The 17646-nt window shown below is 40.3% G+C and overlaps 1 pseudogene; it reads left to right on the forward strand.

The window, feature by feature from the left end:
- The first annotated feature begins 2129 nt into the window (after positions 1-2129).
- On the forward strand, positions 2130-6504 carry LOC132007151 (dr1-associated corepressor-like; annotated as a pseudogene).
- Positions 6505-17646: the final 11142 nt, after the last annotated feature.

The raw sequence follows: 17646 nt of genomic DNA on the forward strand, positions 1-17646 counted from the left end.
TTAGAGTCTTTTAAATTGTACCTGTGTGCTAGGCCAATTAATCAAAGTGTCTTTACAGGACAAACACTCAAACACATTTTATAAAATTCAACCCAACCCTGGTTGCACGAATGGTTCATCCATCAGAGTGTCAGTGACTTGTGTGGATTTATGTGTTTATGTACATTTTCTTAAAAGAATTGTTATTCTTTGAAAAGTAATGGAAACATCAAGATTTTTTCTTCTCCTTACATAAAAAAGATAAACACACTGTCATGGGTATGAGTCAAGAACTTCTGGACTCGAATCCTAGTTCTGCCATTTACAAATGTATGATCTTCAACAAGTGACTTGACTTCTGTGCCTGTTCTCTGAGGATAATAAATATTTCCCGAAATATTAGGAAATGAGGTAAAGACTCTAAGGGCTTCACTGGTAATGCAACCTCCAACAGGATGAAGAAATAGATTTTTCTCTCCCCGTCCCTCTTTAAAATTTCTCATTCTATACTTAAAAGCCATACTTCTCAAAGTGTGTTCCACAGAACACCTGTTCCTAGACATGCTCAATAAATAGGGACTACCACATACCAGCTTCCCTCTTAGAATTTCATTATGCATATTACCATGTTGAAACCTCAGGAATTATTGAGTGGAGAAAATGGATTGATTTTGTTTAATTGGATGCTTCCCAGTCTTATTTGACCAGATTGTGGTGTTTTGTTTTGTTTTGTTTTATGACATGTCTTACAGAAGCTTGCTCCATGACCCTGTGATGAAATGAGAAGGAGAGAATGTGTTTCAGAAGAAAGAATCACTGAATTTAGTGGAAATCAGGAGTGTCCACAGTGAAGCTACAACATCGCATCTGGAAAACTGGAGGACCAGTGCTCGCTTCGGCAGCACATATACTAAAATTGGAAAACTGGAGGACCAAAGTTCTTTGTAGATATATACATCTTATAATGAATTGATAGTTTTTAATAATCACAAATAATTATCAATTTTAACTTATTTATTTCTTTTTTAAAAAATATTTTATGAATTTATTTGACTGAGAGCACATACAAGCAGGGGGAGCAGCAGAGGGAGAGGGAGAAGCAGACTCTGCTGAGCAGAGAGCCCGATGCAGGGCTGGATCCCAGGACCCTGAGATCATGACCTGAGCTGAAGGTAGATGCTTAATGACGGAGCCACCCAGGCATCCCATAATTTTAATTTATTTAATTCTCTTCCGCTTGATAACTCTTGGTTTTTTATCAGCCTCTGTTATTATATTTTGGCCTGTTACTTATCTTTTCCTTTTTTTTTTTCAAGCATCAACTTTTGGCTCACTCACTGTAGGTGTATAAGGGTGGAGTCTCCCTTCTTCACAAAACCCTTAGGCAGGTGCAGCTTCCAATAGTGGTGACTCATGAATGACAAGATGAGGAACACTTTAAACATTGATTATAATGAGAGAGCAGCAAGTTATTGCTTGATGAGGTTGGATTTATTAATAGATGAGATAATCCAGTTGTTGCAAAAAGTCTGACTTGTAGTTTCTTCGAAACTTCTTATAATCCTCTCTTATTTATTTAGAAAAATTTTCTGAATCCGATCCCATTACTGTAAAACAGAGAAATTTCTGTATCAGCACTTCATACATTGCCCAGAAAAATAAAGACAGTGAATTTTTAAATGTTAAATATAAGAAAAGAGGATAATAGGACAAGAGTGCAAGTAAGACTGGAAGAAAGATAGCTGCCCTTCACCCCCACCCCGAAACCAGGATAAGTTACTTACAAAACCTGATTCTTATCCTCATCCAAATAAGAGAAAAGAAGGAAAAATAATAAAAACTTGCAAGCACAAAATAATAAGGTCCCTTTGAGAATTGCTAACAAATACCCTGCAACATAAAGGAAATTGTAAAATTGTATAAATATGTCTGAAAAGAGAAAATTATAGAGAAAAAGAAAATGTTTTTGACCCTCCCCCCGACTAACAGATGGGGAAGAGAATCTGTTCATTGCTGACGCCAAAAGACAGACTCCTACTGAATATTTCATTTTCTTCCCCTAAAATAAAATAGTTGTGCACAGAAACTGGAATGGGTAACCCCTCCCCACAATAATAAAGTGAAAATAAATAAAAATATCTATCGCAGCCATGTCACATCAGGCACTGCACAATTCCAATCTGGAATGGGACTTCTCTTGTAAATGTTATGAATTGATTTCCATTTCTATTAATGGCAGGGTAAGTGACTTGGACCAACCTTTTTGCAGAAAAGCAACTACAAGTTATGGATAAAATGCAAAAATAAAATGTTTTTTTAAAAGCACTGAAAAGCTGACAAGATAGTAATTTCTAGGGCAAACTTGAAAAGAAAGTAGGAACGCAGATGGGTAAAAGGAACCTAGAGGCCACTCAAGACCTTTGTCAACCAGAAAAAATTAAAACTTTAGTTTTAACAGCCAGGGTGACATGTCCTGCCTACGGTGGAGAGTCTAAGATGAGACTGTCACTACTATAAGCAGAAATCCCCAAAGGTTATACTATTAGGGGCAGGGTGAAGCACAAGTGAATTGGCCTTTTGGTGTATTTTTAGCTGAAATTGACATCTTATGGAATGCCAAAGGGGAAAAAAATATGTAAGGACAAAACCCTCAGGCATTGAATTTAGTTTGAAGTGATCTCGAACAGACAATGTCCTTAGATACTTGGTTTAAGCAAATGCATATTTTCTTTTGTGTATTTTGCATCTTTCATATTACTCGAATTATTATTGTTTATTTATTTATTTTAGAGAGGAGCAGATAAGGTGGGAGGGGCAGAAGGAGAGAGAATCTCAAGCAGGCTCCATGCTGGGCATGGAGCCCAACATGGGGCTTGGTTTCATGACCCTGAGATCATGACCTGATCTGATTTCAAGAGTTGGATGCTCAACAGACCAAGGTCCCCCCATATAAATACGTTTTCAGTGATACTTAACAGCAAACAGTACAAGTCACACAAGAAAAAAAACACTAAGCATGAGAATAAGCAGAGAGAACAGCTGACAGAGAGATCCACTAAGACTTCACATATGGAATTATTAGTCAAGGTTTGTAGAACAACTATGCTTTCAATGTTTAAATAAATAAAAGGTGAACTGAAAATATCATTGCCAACACAAAAACCTTATAAAATGACATCAGATTTGGAAAAGAACCAGTTAGAACTTCTAGAAATAAATATATGTATATAAATAAATAGATGTAGATATGAATATGAATGTGGATGGATATATGTATATATATGTAAGCATATATAGATATATTATGGATTAAGGCGTAAAACTAATAAATTACTCATGAATACAAAGATAATTGGGTGCATTTGAAGATAAGTCAGAAAAAGTTATCCAGAAAGTGTCACAGAGAAAATAAGGGATGGAAAATACAAAAGACATGGGGAACTTGGGAGATAGAGTAAAAGGGTCTAACAATGATTTAAATAGAATTCCAGAAGGACAGTAGAGAGGGAGTAAAAATATAATGGCTATTACTTTTTAGAACTGATGAAATACATAACCCACAATTCTAGAAGTCCCCCAATTTCAAATGAGAGAAGTAAAAGAAATTCCCACCTACATTCATCAGAGTGAAAATGCAAAACAGCAAAGACTAAAAGAAAGGCAAAAAAATTGGCCCAGGATAAAAGACAGATGATATTCAATGGAGTGGCATTTAGACTAATAGCTGATGCTTCAACAGCAGCAATAGAAGGCAGAGGAAGTGAATAATATCTTCAACATATTAAAAGAAAGTAACTACTGATAAGAATTGTGCAGAAAAAGTATCTTTGAAGACTGAGGGCAAAATGGATACATTTTTAAAATTCAGACTTTTTTTAGAGCAGTGTAACGTTCATAGAAAAATTGGGGAGAAGGTACCAAGATGTCTCATATATCCCCTGCCCCCCACATACATAGCCTTTCTTAGTATTAACATTCTACACCAAAGTGGCATATTTATTAAAATTGATGAATCTGCAATGACACATGGTCATCATCCAGAGTCCATAGTTTATATTAGAGTCCACTCTTGGTGTTGTACATTCTATGGGTTTGGATAAATACATCCATGTAATGACATGTATCCATCATTATAATATCATACAGAATATTCTCACTGCCCTAAAATTTTTCTGTGGTCCTTCTATTCATTCCTAGCCCCTCCCTGCAACAATCCACCCAAATTCAAACCTCTGGCAACTAATAATCTTTTTTCTATCTTCCTATTTTTGGCTTTTACAGAATACATGTAGGTGGAGTCACATGGCATGTAGCCTTTTCAGATTGGTTTATTTCATTTAGTACTATGCATTTAACATACATTTATTCCATGTCTTTTCATTACTTGGTAGCTCATCTCTTTTTAGTGCTGAATGATAGTCTGCCTGGAGGGACCACAGTTTATTTACCCATTCACCTACTGAAGGACATCTTGGTTGCTTCCATCCAAGCTGCTGCATTATGAATCGAGCTGCCATAAACATCCATGAAAAGGCTTTTATGTGGATGTATGTGTTCAGCTCCTTTGTGTAAATACCAAGGTTGCTGGATCATATGGTGAGAGTTGATTTAGTTTTGTAAGAAACCACCAAACTGTCTCTGTATCATTTTACATTTCCACCAGGAATGAATGAGCGTTCCTGTTGCTCCATTACCTCACCAGCATTTGGTGTTGTCAGGGTTCTGGGTATTGGTCATTCTAATATGATGTGTAATAGTACTTCAGTTTTGTTTTAATTTGCACTTATCTGAGGACGTATGAGGGATATCTTTTCATATGCTTATTTGCCATCTAGTGTATCTTCTTTGGGGGAGTTTCTGTTAAGATTTTTGGTCCATTTGAATTGGGTTGTTTGTTTTCTTCTTGTTGCATTTTTGGAATGGTTTATATATTTTGAATATGAGTCCTTTGCCAGATGTGTACATTGCAAATATTTTCTCCAGTCTCTGGCTTGCCTTCTCAATCTCTTGACATTATCTTCCACAGAGCAGAAGTTTTTAATTTTGATGAAGTCCAGCTTCTCAATTATTTCTTTCATACGTATTGTGCCTTTGGTGTTATAGCTTAAAAAGTCATCACCACACTCAAGATCATCTAGGTTTTTTCCCCTTGGCTATTCTTTTGTGGTCTGAGCACCCAATTTTAGTGTTGGGGAGGTGGGGGTGGTTTTCCCACACCACCAAGCAATGCTCCAGACACCAGTTGGGTGTCTTAACAATTCAGCTCAATTCTGACACTGTTTACCTGGAGATAACACCAGATTCCATGGGTTGAAACTTTAATCTTATAAGACTGATCACTCCCTTCAGATGCCAGTTGCAGGCCCAGGTTTTCACCCAAGGTCCTTCTTGGATTCAATTAATTTGTTAGAGCAGCTCACAGTACTCAAAGAAACATTTCACTTACTAGATCACTTATTTATTATCAGAGGATAGAACTTAAGAATAGCCAGATGGAAGAGATGTACAGAGCATAGTGTGGGAAACAGGCACAGAGCCTCCATGCTTTCTCCAGGTGCACCACTCTCCCAGAACTTCTACGTGTTCACCAACCTGAAAGCTCTCCAAACCCTGTCCTTTTGGGGTTTTGTGGAGGCTTCATTATATAGTCATGATTGATTAAATTGATGCCAACCAAGAACTATAACGTGGGGTTCATGCTGAGGTGAATCAAGAACCTCATGCAGACGAAGAGATTGGGAAGGTGGCAGCGGCTGTACCTATCATTATCTCCTGGGTGCTCGAACTCTTCTTCCAGTCACTGTTGACAAAGACCTTCCAGGTGACCTGGTCCTGAAGCACCAAACCATGACCACATCCCACCTGAAGCAGTGTCTTGAGCTGGAGCAGCAGTTTGACTTTTTTTTTTAAGATTTTATTTTACTTTATTTATTTACTCATTTATTTGAGAGAGTGTGTGAGCAGGGAAAGGAACTGAGGCAGATGGAGAAGGATAAGCAGACCCAGAGCCCAGTGCAGAGTCCAACAGGCTCAATCCCATAACCCTGAGATCATGACCTGAGCTGAAACTGAAAGTCAGCCACTTAACCGACTGAGCCACCCAGGTGCCCCCAGCAGCCTGACTTCTCGAAGGACCTGGTGGCCTCTGTGCCTGAGATGCAGGATGACAGGGAAGATAACACCATGGAAAGGGAGAGGGGCCAGAAGCCAGGCAACAATGGCTGGAGGAATAGGAGGATAGGAAGCAAAGGCAAGGACAAGAAGCTGTCAGGGATGGACTTGGAGCAGGAGGGTGGGTCTGAGGACATAGATGCAGACAGGGAAGATGAGACACCAGGGGCTCCACCTCAGTCCAGCCACCCCCTGCCCACTTTTAGAGTCCCCTCATGCCCTTCACTTTGACTTTGCCTTTGTTGCTAGCACCTTCTCTCCCCAGGCCCCTTAGCACCACCAGATATAGAGGATGAAGAGAACTGTGACTCTCAGAGCTCCCTCTCCTCCCAGGCCACACCCACTTTTAGCTGATTTTTAGTTGCTCTGGGTGGAAAAGAGAAAATAAAGTTGTTCTTAGATTTATTAAAAAATTAATATCTCAGGATTTAAACTCAATTTGCCACCTTTCTCCTCACCCTGGAGGTGGAGGTTGGGTGGGGTGAGATCAAGCACCAACCCTCCAATCATGTAGTTGGTTCTCTTGGCAACCAGTAACCTCCCCACTTAGGTGAGCTAAGGGCTTTCTGAAGATTGTCTCATTAACATAACAAAAGACACCTTTATCACCCTTATCAAAGGAAGAGCAAAGGGTTTTAGGAGCTGTGAGCCAGGAACTGGGACTAAGACCAAATATATATGAGAAATACAGTTTGGTCATCTGAATGACCAAATATGTATTCCTTGTAAGTCACAATATCGTGAATCTCTTTTAGGAGTTTTATACTTCTGATTTATATTTAGGTCTGTGATTCATTTTGAGTTAATTTTGGTGAGGGATGTAAAGTCTATCTAGATTCATTTCTTCACATGGGAGTATCCAGGTGTTCTGCACCATTTGTTGAAAAGACTATCTTTGCTCCATTGACTCGCCTTTGCTCCTCTGTCAAAGATCAGTTGACTAGACTTATGTGGGTTTATTTCTGGGCTCTCCATTCTGTTCCATTGGTCTATCTGTCTGTCTTTTGCCAGTACCACATTGTCTTGATTATTGTAGTTTTATCATAAATCTTGAAGTCAGGTAGTGTCAGTCCTCCAAATTTGTTCTTCTCCTTCAGTATTGTAGTGGTTATTCTGGGGTTATTGTCTGTACAAACTTTAGAATTAGTTTTCCAATATCCACAAAATAACTTGCTGGGATTTTGATTGGGATTGAATTAAATCTATGGACCAAGTTGAGGAGAAATGACATCTTGACAATATTGAGTCTTCTTATCCATGAATACAGAGTATCTCTCCATTTATTTAGTTCTTTAATTTCATTCATTAGTTTTGTGCAGTTTTCTTCATATAGATCTTGTACATATTTTGTTAGATTTATACCTAAATATTTCATTTGGGGGGTACTAATGTAAGTGAAATTATGTTAATTTCAGAGTCTACTGGTTCATTGCTGGCATATAGGAGAGGGATTGACTTTTGTATATTACCCTTGTATCTTACAACTTTGCTATATTCACTTATTAATTCCAGGAGGGGTTTTTTTTCTTGGTCATTCTTTTGGTTTGAAAGAATGACCTCTGTGAAATCATGCCCTCTGTGAAAAACAGCCACTTTTGTTTTTTCCTTCCTTTGAATATATTTTTATATTAAGAAATTGAGAGAGTTTTCCATTAAGAAAAGTATAAAGGGTAAAGTATGAAGGATATACCTCATGCTGAAGGAAAGTGATCTCAGATGGAAAAATATGAGATGAGAAAAGAAAAGAGCAAAGAAAATGGCAAAAAAATAGGGGTAAATCTAAAGGCAATTTGAATGTATAAAATAATGTCTTACAAGGTTATCAAAAAACAAAGTTCATTATAGAAGTCAAAGCTCCGGGAAGTAGTTAATGAATTTACAAGGTTTTAGAATACAAGGATAATATATAAAAATATAGTGTATTTCCATATGTTAGTAATAAGTTATTAAAACTTTTTTTTTCTCAGCTCCTTTACAAACTGTGGGCCTTTGCTCAGGGAGCTGTCTGGGACACCTGCTCTTGGTATAAGCCCCCTATAAACACTGCCTGAAACTTAAAAAAAAACAAAACAAAACTTCAATTTTTAAAAAGCATACCATTTAAAACAGCTACAGTAAACATGAAATATTTATGGATAAATCTATAAGATATGTGCAGTATCTGATATTGAAAACTACAAAACAATGCTGAAAAAAATCAAATAAGACCTAAATTCATAGAAAAATATACCTGGCTCATGGCTCTGAAGACTCATTATTGGTAAGATATCTATTTCCCCCACAAGGATCTATAGATTTAACACAATCACAAAATTTTCAGCTAGATTTTTTGTAACTATCTAAAATTAATTCTAAGGTTTAGTTGAATTATAAGGAAACCCGAATAGGAGAAACAATTTCAAAAAAGAAAAATACAATTGATGGGGCACCTGGGTGGCTCAGTTGATTGAGCATCTGCCTTCAGCCCAGGTCCTGACCCCCACCCAGGTCCTGGTGGGCTTCCTGCTCAGTGGGGATCCTGCATCTCCCTCTCCCTCTACCCCTCCCCCTGCTCACGCTCTCGCTCTCCCTCAAATAAATAAATAAAATCTTTTTTAAAAATAACAAAAATGGGGTGCCTGGGTGGCTCAGTGGATTAAGCCTCTGCCTTCGGCTCAGGTCATGATCTCAGGGTCCTGGGATTGAGCCCTGCATCCTGCATCCGGCTCTCTGCTCAACAGGGAGCCTGCTTCCCCGACCCCCACCACCCCCACCCCCGCCTCTCTGCCTACTTGTGATCTCTCTCTCTCTGTCAAATAAATAAATAAAATCTAAAAAAAAAAAAAAAGATATCATCATTAAGTCACCAGGGAAATACAAATTAAAACTGCAATGAGATACTACTCTACACCTATTAAAATGGCTCAAATAAAAAATACTGACCATACAAAGTGTTAGTGTAGATACAGAACAACCGGAACAGTCATTCCTGATGGAAATGTGAAATAGTACAGTCACTCCAGAAAACAGCTTGGTATTTTCTTTCAAAGTTACAAGTACACTTACTATATGACCCAGTAATCCCACTCCTAAGGATTTACTGTTTACTCTAGAGAAAAGTAAACTTCTGTTCCCACACAAAACCTGTACATGGATGTTAATAGCAGCTTGAGTTATAATAACACCAAACTAGAAACAACCCAAACGTCCTTCAATAGGCAAACAGATCCATAAAATGAAATCTTACTCTGCAATAAAAATGAGCAAACTATGGGGCACCTGGGTGGCTCAGTGGGTTAAGCCTCTGTCTTCAACTCAGGTCATGATCTCAGGGTCCTGGGATTGAGACCCACATCAGGCTCTCTGCTCAGCAGGGAGCCTGCTTCCCCCCCACGGTCTCCACCTGACTCTCTGCCTACTTGTGATCTCTGTCTGTCAAATAAAAAAATAAATCTCTTTTTTTTTTAAATGAGCAAACTAGAGATCCACGCACAAACATGGGTGTATTTCAAATGCATTTTCCTAATGCCCAAAAGGTCTCACATGGTAAAATCTCATCTCCATGACATTCTGGGAAAGGCAAAACTGCAGGGAGGGAGAACAGATACGTGGTTAGTAGAGTTAGGGGAGCAGGAATGTTTGACTCTAAACCAAGCAGGTTGAAGTAGTATTGAGGGGTGAGGGGGCTTTTCTGTATTCTGATCTCGATGGCAATTACACAACTCTACGCATTTTGTCAAAAATTAGAACTGGACACCAAGAAAGGGAAATGTGACTGTATATAAATAACAAAACTAAGCAAAGGTAATGCTTGTAAATGCCTCATGCACCACAGAAATAAGGCTTAAAGAGTGACTACATATCAGGGTTGGAGTGGTTCTGTTGTCCATTCTTTAAAAAAATTGTTTTTGCTTTAAAAAAAAAAAGGGTAAAAATGTGCTGCATTCTTTGTTCATTTGAACGAGGAACAAACAAATCATTTCAGAAACATTCCTTAGATTGTCCTAAATGCAGGTGTTGCGACATGAATCCTAACTGTGAGAGACTGTTGATGGGTTCATCGTATATTTTATCAGGACAATCTACAGGACTTTTGGAGCTATAGCCTTTAAAAGATAATGACTCAGGTAAGCCCTTCTGTTCAGTTTTGTAAACGAAGAGACCACTTGAAGAAAACGCTATGGCTTGTGCTAATATATATGTAGCTTAAAAATAATTACATCTGGGGAGGTGAATCATGAGAGACTATGGACTCTGAAAAAACAACTTGAGGGGTTTGAAGTGGTGGGGGGGGGGGAGGTTGGGGTACCAGGTGGTGGGTATTATAGAGGGCACAGATTGCATGGAGCACTGGGTGTGGTGAAAAAATAATGAATACTGTTTTTCTGAAAATAAATAAATTAATTAAAAAAATAATTACATTTGAGATCTGTTGAATGTGCACATCACACTAAATTTTCTTTTCAAAAGTATCATGTCATCATTTAATCTGGCAGCAATTCTTTAAGTCACTGTAGAACCCCCAAGAGTGACTGGTATCTTCACAGAAGCGACACGCCCCACAGACAGTCTCACCAACATAGGCAGACCCACATATATACACACACTCCCATATGCACTCACAGGTAGACACATATGCATAAAAATAATGTATACACATGTAAAACACACAGGCGTGTACATGCATGTTCACACACAGCAGGCAAACACACAAGCACACCGCCCCCAATGGTGTGTGTACTTTCTTTCCCCCCTCAAAAATGTAGATCATCTGTCAGAATCCAGAGGGTAAGAATTGCCTTTTAAGGGTATGGTGTCTACCTTAAATAAAGGGAGCTTCTGCCTCAAATCCTTTTTTTAAATAAGCTGGCTATAAATGAAAAACCGAGGAAGGATCAAGCAATACTTGGGATTTTCAGCTAAATTCTTTAATAATAACCAAACGTAATCCATTTAGGTTTGGGATGTTCACTCTTGGAACTCAGCCACGGCGCTGTGAGGAATCCAACAGCCCCACCTCCCCACCACCCTCAGTCCTAGCTGAGCTCCCAGCTGGCAGCCAGCATGGACTTGTCATGTGTGAAGGAGCCATCTTGGAAGCCGATCCTCCAGCCCTTAGTCAAGCTGCCCCAGCTGATGCCATGTAGGGCAGATACAAATGCCCCTGCCAAGGCCTGCCCAAATTTCAGACTTGTGAGCAAAAGAAACTGTTGGTTTTATTTTAAACCAGTAAGCGTTGGGGTGATTTGTCATGCAGCAATAGAAAACTTTTAAGTGCAGAATAAAAAGATATTAAAATGATTTTAATCTTCTCTCCCTTTGACACTTTCTTTCTCCATTCTGCCATGCTGCAAACTCACATTTCACAATTCACCACACACACATACACACGCGTGCACACACACACAAACGCGCGCATGCACACACACACACACACACACACACACACACACACACACACTCTACCAGAATAGCATCGAAGAGAGATAACTGTTGGGAAAGCTAGAGGAGAGGACAAGACAGAACAAACTCATGAGTATGGTAACTCTGTTTTGAGTAGTAAATGTTAAGAAATCATTTTCACTATTTGAGTCAAGCATGAGTTATAGCTTAGGGAAGGTGTGTCCACAGGGTGATCTTCAGGGCAGAATTTGGAGAGGTGTTTTCAGGGTAGGGGGCGGGGTCCAGACTTTGTGGTGTTGATTCGGAAGTGCCACTGCTGGGAGATGGACTTGTTTTGCTGAAGTTAATGATATTATGGGTGGCTGTTGTTAGGACAGAGAACCTCTGGAATGAAAACAAATCTTCTACTCTAAAAACTTTCCCAGAAGAGGGAGGGTTGGTTCTTGTGGTAAGGATCAAGGGTTGACAATGTTTATATATCAGGGATATTCCCAAATAAGAAAGTATGATAGGGTGAAAGACACCATTTTGGGTCATTGACTAAGGGCAGGAGTTGGTGGTTGGAAGTCCCTGGAGCTGAAGGCATGGTCCTGTTTTCCCTTTCTCAAATGGTAGTCATTAAACTATTGCTTTTAATACTCATTTCAGGGGCGCCTGTGTGGCTCAGTGGGTTAAGTGTCTGCCTTCGGCTCAGGTCATGATCTCAGGGTCCTGGGATCAAGCCCTGCATCGGGCTCCCTGCTCTGCAGGGAGCCTGCTTCCCCTCTCTGCCTTCCTCTTTGCCTACTTGTAATCTCTCTCTCTGTCAAATAAATAAAATCTTTTTAAAAATACTCATTTTAATAAATATTTATGGAACGTCTATTCTGTATAAGGCACTGGAAATAAGATGGTAAGTAGATCAAATATGGTCCCTGCCCTCATGGAATTTATAAATTAGTTGGGGTGGTGGGACAGAAAATAATTAAAAATGATATAAACAGATACACTTGATTGTTGAGCAATGCAGGGGTTAGGACACCAACACCCCCCCACCCATGGTTGAAAATCCATGTATCACTCTTGATTCCCTAAAAACTCAACTGCTAATAGTTTACTATTAGTAACTTCTTGACAGGAAGACTTACTGATAACACTTGATTAACACATACTTTGTATATTGTAGGAGCCCAGAGCAGGCTGCCCCAAGATGAGCCCTTTGACATAAAGATTATTTTGAGTTGAAAGTCATCAGAACCCAGCAGTTGCAGGATGCCTGGGTGGCTCAGTGAGTTAAAGCCTCTGCCTTCGACTCAGGTCATGATCCCAGGGTCCTGGGATCGAGCCCCACGTCTGGCTCTCTGCTCCTTGGGGAGCCTGCTTCCTCCTCTCTCTCTCTCTCTGCCTGCCTCTCTGCCTACTTGTGATCTCTGGGCAGAGAGGCAGGCAGAGAGAGAGGAAGGGAAGCAGCAGGCTCCCTGCTGAGCAGAGAGCCTGACATGGGGCTCCATCCCAGGACCCTGGGATCATGACCTGAGCTGAAGACAGAGGCTTTAACCCACTGAGCCACCCAGGTACCCCTGTCTTTGGAATTTTATGTCCATGTGCCCCATATATATGCCTATTAAATTGGATTTTCTCCTGTTAATCTGTCTCATGTCAATTTGATTCTAAGGCCCAGCTAGAAGGACAATAGGATGGAGGAAGGTGTTCCTCCCTGACAATGTTATATGTATAATATGTCGTATCTTACAATAAAGTAAGCTAGGGAAAAGAAAATGTTATTAAGAAAATCATAAGGAAGAGAAAATACATGTACAGTATTGTACTGTTTTATTAAAAAAAAATTCGTATGTAGCTGGATCTGTGTAGCTAGAACCCCGTGTTGTTTAAAGGTCAACTGTAATTTGAAATGATGAGAAGTGTTAAGGGAAGTGCACAGTTCTTTGGGAGGGAGAATCTGGAAACCAAATTCATAGCCTCTGCTTTCTGGGTGTTTACAATTTTTCTTTTCACCTCACCTTTTCATACCTTCCAGGAATACTTTGACAGGCTCTTTATTCCTCAGCTTTTGAGTGCTTATGAATGATTTGATTTATTTGTGCATATATAGCTTTGAAAGGACAGTTAAAATAGGTAAATAGCAAAAATACATATTCAAAGGTCTTTAAAGTTCACCTGATTGTCAATAATGAAGTTCCATCTGGATGTTGAGGATATGGGCAAAATAGGACTTAAGAATTAACAACCTCCGCCTTCAAGGATCTCACCCTCTCTGGTAAAACAAAGACAGTCCACATTGATGTGGAGAACAAAGGCAAAAGAAAAAATTAAATTTCTTTAAAACTTACAGCCCACTGACAAGTCCTTGAGACAGGCAGAGGGACCTTCCTCTAGGAACTCAGCTGCCTCGGTGTTAATACTTTGCTAAGGGCAAAAGGCAATCTTAGCTTACCATTATCCAGACCTCTCAGGATCCTATAAGTCTCTTTCAGCATATAAAGATTCCACTGGAAAATTCCTTTATTTCTACCCCCAAGATACATGTTAGCAATCATCCTCCAAGCATATGACCCACTGATATCCATCTGAAGGGTCTCACAACTAAGGTTTTACTAGACAGTATTAAGTGATCTTTTCTTAAAAATGGCTGGGCCCTCAAGGTCCTGGAAGTCTTGCTTCCAAAATTCCTTAGAGACTTAATGCTATCCCTAATTCCCTCTCAGCTTGAAAGTATGTAATCAATTGCTTTTGACAATCCCAGTGCAGCCCTGGACCCATGGGTCCGGTCCCTGTGCTTTAATAAAGCCACCTTTTTGCACTGAAGACATCTCGAGAATTCTTTCTTGACTGCTCCAAAACCCAAAATTTCCACATCGCACATGACTAAGAGTCCTTCCATAATACCTAACACACCATTATAAAATCCTAGATTGTGGTGAACTGGCCCTCAATGCTGAAACTACTCAGGGACGCTATGATGAACGTGGTGTCACCAAGAAGCTATAAGGAGGGGGTAGGTTGGGGAAAGTGTGTTGTTGTTTAGCTAAGGTATGGGGCAGTGCAGAGAGAAGCATTCCAAGTGAGAAGAGGAACAAGATTCCAGACTCAGTGATGGAATGGGTGTAGTAAATAGAAGTAGTTAAGTTCCCATTGCATTCATGAGGCTTTCTTTTACCAACGGCTGTAGATAACAACAGAGCTTTGATAGGAGGGTTTTTTAATGAGTATAACCAAAATGGGGAGGATGGGGGGTGGGGTATAGGGTTGTGTATGAGGTGAAGTTATTTGATCAGTCATTTTAAAATGCACAAACTTTTAAATATGAGCTCATGCCCAATGCAGGTTCCTTACCCTTTTATTCTATTAGGTTGGACAGTATGAAATTGCTAACATTCAATCATTCAGCCTGTAGAAATGTCAATGTCATATGCTTCACCCTAATAGATCGGTGTTAATACTTTGTATTTGTTACCATGTCCATCTTCAGGCAGTTCTGCACTCTTTGGAAGCTGGGAATCTAGAAACTACCAAAGATATTTTGCTATTATACTTGTTGGATGCTGGGAAGTGCCTCTTAGATCCTCCTTCAGGGGAAAAAAAAAAACATCCTCCTCACCACCTAAGGCCAGCCTCTGGGAATATTGCTGATGGTCCTCAGCTCCTGTCTGTCTTCAATGATTGCTTCAGATGCCAGAGCTACCCTGAACAAGGTCATACCCCCTTCCCAGGGCAGTCCACACCTAGTGACTTATCCCAGAAGTGGTCTAAAGGTTTAATTGTTTAACTTCAACCCATAATAACTTTAAAGAATTATCTTTGGAGCTGTCAAGTCAGCTAGACCTCTACTGACTTTAAAACACAGCTTAAGTGCTCCCTCCTCCCAATCTTTTTTCCCCTCCACCTCTCCCATGGGTGTTGACCCAAGCCCTCTCTACCAATCTTCTTGCACTGCAGACTCTGTCTCGGAGTCTGCTTCCCAGGGTACCTGACTCATACAGTTGGTGCCAGATCTGAGACATTTAGGAACAAGATCACCTGCCACCCAACTGGCAATGAGAATTGCATCGCCTGTGATAGGTGGTACATAGGGAGCCTTTGGCACAAGCTAGGAGTGCTGCCAAAACTTTCACTGTGGGTGAAACGGGATGGTATTATGGTGGAAGTGAATGTACCAGCTGAGGCTATGATTCACAGATCTAAGAAATATGAAGGAAACAATAAGTGTTCCCAGAGTGCAGGGATGAAAGAGCACTTGGCTACAAGGGTCCCAGACAGAGCAGGTTCCCAAAGGGAGAGGGGCTCGTGAAAGAAAAGAATTTATTTCAGTGAGACCAACAGTGGGAAGACCGCGGAGCAGCATCTTAAAGGTTGTCTCCAAGGTGTTAAAGATACTTCAAGGTTTATATAAGCAAAATGTGGGACAAAGGTTGGTGGTGTAGAGGCCGCTTTTAGGCAAACAAGCTTGAGTGATAGAATGTAGAAAGGGCCCACAGTGACTCCCTGGCTGAATACAGACAGGCCCATCAGGCAACCCACCTCAAGATCCATCCATAGGCCCTAACTAAGTAGCCCTAACTAACCGGGCTACTTAAAACCAGGCACAGTTACCAAAAAAGGGAAGATTCCATGTGTTCTCATACCTCCTTCTTTTCCCCCTTTAAGAACACCCACTTCCTCATGGCAGACAGCCTCTCCTTTGCTGTCCTGCCCACTCCTCCTTTGTGGTATATTCAATAAACTTCTATCTCCTTTGCTCTGGCCCAAGTGAATCATTTTACCTCCTGTGCCACTCGATTGTCACCCCACATTTGGAGATCCCTATCCAATCAAGAGACACCCTGTTTAGATACCACATGTGGGTACTGTAGGTGGGCGGTAAAGGTCAGGTCGATCATTGTCTCAGGGTCAATCACAGGAGGTCTTACTGGGTCAGCGCAGAACCTATTGCGTGAGGGGGTAGTTTCAGTTCCCGTCATGGGATGCTTTGCTCACAGGGTCTAGGGGAAGGGACTTAAGAGATCAGCTGGAAAGAAGAACTGAATCAATTAGAAAGTACAGACTAAGGTCAAAATGGAGATAGGTAAAGTCTTCTTTCGTTAGGACAGAACTGGGTAGACACTGAAGAACAGGCCTAGGACTTCATTTAAAGAGTAACAGAGCTCCAAAGAAGATAAACTTTAAAAATAAGATCTGTTATGCCAAGTTTGTGATATTTGTTGGAAAAGAATAGTACTCAGACATGAAGGAAGACAACTGTGTTGATATGCTCAGTGCCTTGAATCCGCAGATTCCCCTGAATGTTCCGGGTTCTCTTCCCTTATAAAAAGTTAATTCTCCCAACTTGTTTGAAGATGATGTTGCTTCTGCAACATTAAGACAACATGAGACCACCCATCTCCCTCACCCCCCAGGGTCTGTGCTCAACCCCCTTCTGGTCAGTAGGGCAACAATTAGGGTGGAGATACATCACAGCTTGGCCAAGGAAATTCTAGCCTGATAAGGTAGTGAAAGATATGCTTCTGGCATATTGATTTTTTAAGCTTCTTTTTTTTTTTTTTTAACTGTAGACGAAAGAAAAGCCCAAAGAGCTTCAAAACCGGTAGAAATTACCCTTCTGTAAGTCATTTACATGCACAAGGAAAATCTCCACTTAAAAAGCTCTTTCTGAATGTAACAGGAAGAGTGGTGGTGGTCTGGGGAGGCTGACTCTAAATCTTTAGGAACTTTTATCAGTGGAGAAGACTGACAACCTAAATCTGCATTACAAACATACTCTTGTTTACTGTGCTTTGCCTTTTGACCTCCCCTGACTGACCACTCCCTCACCCCCAGCATCTTCTGCCTTTAGCTGAGGATGGCATTTAAGGCCTCGGCTTCAGCGATTTGGGGAAAGATTCAGTTTTCCTGGGTCTCTCCCTTGTATACAGGAGGTATACATGTTTCTAAGTGTTTTTCTCCTGTTAATCTGCCTTCTATCATTTTAATTATTAGATCGGCTGGAAAATCTAGAAGGGAAGAAAGAAAAAGTTTCCCACTACTACAGTAAGAAAGGAGCTCTACCTTAAAGGAGATGCAGTTCCTGGTCAATATGCACTGGCCTGAGTTGGGGGAATTTGTGTGATTCTGAGGGCA

This window comes from Mustela nigripes, chromosome X, assembly GCF_022355385.1.
Source record: "Mustela nigripes isolate SB6536 chromosome X, MUSNIG.SB6536, whole genome shotgun sequence".
In the NCBI taxonomy this organism is placed as follows: Eukaryota; Metazoa; Chordata; class Mammalia; order Carnivora; family Mustelidae; genus Mustela; species Mustela nigripes.